This window comes from Hipposideros armiger, unplaced genomic scaffold, assembly GCF_001890085.2.
Source record: "Hipposideros armiger isolate ML-2016 unplaced genomic scaffold, ASM189008v1 scaffold_1120, whole genome shotgun sequence".
In the NCBI taxonomy this organism is placed as follows: Eukaryota; Metazoa; Chordata; class Mammalia; order Chiroptera; family Hipposideridae; genus Hipposideros; species Hipposideros armiger.
In genome coordinates this window covers 239,494-244,249 of record NW_017732470.1, presented here as the reverse complement: position 1 = coordinate 244,249, position 4,756 = coordinate 239,494, and the positions used below count along the sequence as shown (strand labels likewise).

Here is a 4,756-nt window from a genome sequence, read left to right as displayed (position 1 = left end):
GTTCATCAAGGGCTTGTTATGTGCCACACATGTTCAGTGTATGACAAAGATGATCTCATTTAATGTCCACTTTGAACCGCCTCTCTGAGCCTGTTTCCTCATCAGTAAAATGGAAAAAATAATAATACTGCCTACTACAAAGGGTCATTTTGTGAGGATCAAGATTCATGTATGTAAAATGTGCAGAATAGCACCTGGCATGTAAGCACAGTGCTGTGTGGGTGCTCTGATGATTGCGGTGGTAATGGTGAGGTAGATGCTATTACTATCCCCTTTTTACAGATGACAGCTGAGGCTCAGCAAGTTTCTTCAGGGCTGGAACTCTCCCCACACAACAGGGGCAGTGATGCTGGAGTCACGCACACGGTGAGTCAGAGCATCCGAGTGGCTCACCTCCCAGGAGGGCTCCACCTGGGCAGTTCCCACCCCCGCCAGGAGCTCTGGTCCAGTCCCAACCCTGGAGCTTGTGAGTCACCATTATTTCCACCTCCCAACCCAGATGAACCTGCCAAGCCCTGGGGACCAGGAGAATACCCTGCATCCTGGATCTCTTCTTCCCCTGCCAGGGCGTCTGTTTCCTGGTGTTTTGTGTCTGGGAGATACCAGGCCCGCTTTTCTCCCTCATTTTCTGCCCAACCTGCAAGAATAAATTACTGGGCTCACTGAACTTTTTAATGGCCCTGAGGACCTCCATGGACTGCTTTTACTTGTACCATCGCTCAGCTTAAGAAGGCCCTCAAGTGAGGGGTGAAATGTCTAACTATTACATTGTTTTGTACACCTGAAACAAACAAACAAACAAACAAACAAACAAACAAACAAACAAACAAAAAAGGCCCTCAATAAGCATGTTTAGTGAAACCACCTCAAAATGCTCCAGAAAGCTCCATAGTAACTTTATCCCCCATCCTACAGATGAGAAAACTGAGGCTTGGACCAAGTGTGATTTGGACTCAGGTCTACCCATAGCATAAACCCAGATCTTCAATCTTTATCCTGTAGGGAAAGTGTGTGGATATAGGGGCCACAGAAATGGAGGGGTGAGCGCGTGGAAAGTGAGGCCGTTGTTGTAGGAAGAGCTTATGCTGTGAGGTCAGGGCTGCCGCTCCCTCTCTGAACCCCAGTCTTCCAATCTGTAAACCTGGGATAAAAGTCCCAACCTCTCAAGGATGCTCTGAGGCTACAGAGCATTGCTCAGGTTATCTCTCGTCCCCGTCCACCTTTCCATGCCCCTTCTCAGGCCCCTTCACCAGGCCTTTCCCTGGCAAGAAGCACCCTTGCCCCCACCTCCCTGGTCTCTACCAGCCCAGAACTCCCCCGTCCTTCAGACTCCGGGGCCATCCCAGCCCAGCTGAGCTGGTGACTGTAAAGCAGGTTGTCTTAAACTGAGTGAGCCCCACCCAGCAGGTTACAGGCTTGGGCTGGTTAATAATTCACAGGTAAACAGGCCCATCAACAAAGGGCCCTCAAAGAGGGCCGTCACACTAATGGTTCTTCAACTTTCCCTGGAGAGGGGTCCTTAGGGAGAACCTAGGCCTGCTCCTTCGGAGGCCTCCTCCTACTCCAAGGACTCTGATCCCCACCAGCTGTGTAACCTTGGGCAGGTTATCGCCCCACTCTGGTCCTTAGTTTCCCCCTTCCCACCCAATATCAAGAGGAGAGAAGGTTGGACCAGGAGCTCAAGGGCCCTCCCTGCTCTGGGTGTTCTCAGTTCTGGGATCTGAGCCCTTCTACCAAAGTCTGATCTCCAGGAGCTGCCAAGGGTGGGTCTAAGGAAGAAGCTCCAGTCAGGTACAAGGGACCAGGAACAGCTTTGATTGAAAAGAAGAGGCAGAGCTCTAATGAGGGGTTTCTGGCATTGAGTGGCATCCTGTCGGGGGTTAGAACTTGGGCTGCAGAGCCAGGGAGATCTGGCTGGCTCCTGGCCCCACCACATTCTAGCTGTGCAGCCTACTAGCTTGAGGAGGGTAGAGAGTGGTTCAGAGAGCAGGTGTGCCATTCAGGGCTTGCACCCCAGCTCTGACACCCTGGACCAGAGACTTCATTTCTGAAAAGGGGATGTTGATGACACCCACCTCACTAGGTTGGTGCAAGGATTAAATGAGATACTATACATAAAGCACTTATCATTATTCTTTGAGCTTTCGTTTCCTCACCTATAAGGCAGGGACAACAGGATTGTTCTGAGTATTAAATAAGCAAATTGACCCCAAAGAGATTTGGAACCATGCAAGGCTGTCCATAAAAGAGGGATTTCCCCGAAGATGTGCACCCTGACCTGGCCAGGACCACAAGGACAGTGCAATGTTCATTGGACACCTACTGCATACCTTCAGGGCAGATGTACTACCTCATGCACTGCTGGTGGGAGTAGAAAGTGGCACCCTCTTTCTTAAGGTCAATTGGAATTGTGGATTGAAAGCCTTAGAAAGATGACCCAGTAAGACCCAGGCAGCAAATTTGTCTTAAGAAATAATCACAGACATGAAGATTTATGGTACAAAGATGTTCGTCAGAGTGTTTTCTATAATAAAGACACCGCTGGAAATAACCTAAATGCTCATCCATAAGGAATTAGGTCAATGAATTATAGTGAATTTGTAGGGGGAGCTATTCTGCAGATGTTTAAATTGTGTTTATAGAGAATGTATTTGCCTGGATTATTGCATCGTCTCCTAACTAGTTTCTCTGCTCTTCCCCTGTCCCCTCATTGTCTTTTCTCCACACGGCACCAGACCCATTGATCAGACTGTGTCACTCTTCTGTTCAGAGCCCCACACAGGCTCCCCATGTTGCTCAGTACAAAAGCTCAAGCCTTCACATGGCCATGACTTCCTGCATGGCCTGCACCTCTATATCTCTCTCTGGCATTGCCTTCCTTTCTTCTCCCTCTAGTTCAGCCACACTGGCCTCCTGGCTCTTTACCAAATATGCCAGCACACTCCTACCTCAGGCCCTTTGCACTTGCTATTCCCTCTGCCTGAAATGCTCTTCCCATAGATACTCACATGATTACCCCCTCACCTCCTTCAGATCTCAGCTCAAATTTCACCTTTTCCCTGAGGGCTCCCCTGACCATTCTAGTTAAGATGGAACCCTTGCCCTCATACTTTGAATTCCTTTTCCTTGCATTAATTTTTCCTTAGCACTTGATAGCTGACATCCTGTATATTTTACTCATTCGTGTATTCTCTGTCTCTCCCCATTGAATTCTACACTCCACAAAGGCAGGGATTTTTCTTTTTAGTTTTGTTCTCTAATATATTTCCAGTGCTCAGAACAGTGCCTGGCACATAATAGGTGCTTAGTAAATGTCTGCTGCATGAATGAGTTTTCTAGAAGCTGGGAAAATATATTTTTAAAGCGGGATACAAAATTAGTACTAAAAACAAACAAACAAACAAAAACAACCAATGTCCATGCATTTGAGAAAGCACAAGGCGGCCTGAATTTCCTCATCAATTAGAATTGGAGAGGAGCTCCCTGGTCAGAGTTGTGGTGGATTGAAGGGAATGATGACGTCAAGTCAGGGCATAGTCGAGGGCAGATCTCACTGTTCTTACAGATCGCTGAGGCAGCAGGGTGGCAGGGGGTGGGCGTGTTCTAGGGGCAGGGGTCTAGTTCAGAGGATGTCCAGGGGAGAGAAGCTGGGGCTGGAAGAATCAGTGGCAAGTGAAGGAGGAAAAGGGTGTCCATTTGAGTGCAGTGCTGGTCACTGAGCCTCTGGAGATGTCATCCCCCTCTGACTGGCCTGTCCTGTGGTCAGGGACAGTGCTTGGATGTGCCCTTCCATCACCTAGGTGTAAAGGAAGTACCCACCCACCCATTTTCTTGGAAAGATAGCAGAGTCACCTTCAATCTGAGACTCAGATGCTCTATTTGAAGGAGGGTGTTTCTTAGTTGGAGATGAATTCTTACGGGACGTGGGTGAGTGCCAGAGCCAACTCTGTGAGGGAGTAGGAGGAACATGAGTCCATGGGAGGGACCAAGCAGGGACAAACCTTTTTTCCATGGGGAAAAAGGGAATCAAAGGAATGGAGTGTCTGGCCCAGGTTTACCTGGACAGGGCACCTGATGTCCCACCCAGTGTCATAAGTCCTAATATAATTGTCCCATTGGGGGACATGGGGCAAACCAGCCACTTAGTAGGGTGGGGGGCGGATTGTCTACAGCATGGATTTCTGCACTGCTATTCACCTGAGAAGGGCAGGTTTTGGGAAAGGAAAGGGAGGCTTGGGGATCTTGGGTTGAGAGAAATTTCCTCCTCTCTCCTGAGAAGGAAGATGCTGAAAGACATATATTGGGATCTCCCAGAAGCAGAAGTTCTGCAGGAAGGCTCCTTTCAGGATGGCTGGGGGACTTGGAGAAGGGCCATTGAATCATAAAAATCTTGTTACTTTTTCCTGCTTCCTAAGGTACTCTTAAAAGTTACAGCCTCATCTTAGTTAAGCTGGTAGGGAATTAGAGGAAGGGTCTGTCTCACTCTTGGGATGGGGTGATAAATCAAAGAGTCCCAAGGACTACTCCCCCATATGCCCTCCAGTCCAGAGTGGTGGTGGTAGTCAGAAAGAGAATAGGGCTGAGGCTGGCAAAGCCACACAGTCTCAGGAGAGTGGTGGGTGGCACAGGCCCTGAGGAGTAGAATAAAGAAATACAATGAAGTCACTATAGTCAAGCTACTAAATTACTAAAATCAGGTAGGTTGAGAAAATGATTCTATTCTTGTTTTATCTAGCCTGGGAGCTTAAACTTTTAA

The 4,756-nt window shown here is 48.4% G+C and overlaps 1 protein-coding gene across 1 annotated transcript in view; it reads right to left on the bottom strand.

The window, feature by feature from the left end:
• Positions 1-4,756, bottom strand: part of TTC39A (tetratricopeptide repeat domain 39A) — a 50,330-nt gene that overhangs the window by 39,192 nt on the left and 6,382 nt on the right. The window lies entirely within an intron of this gene.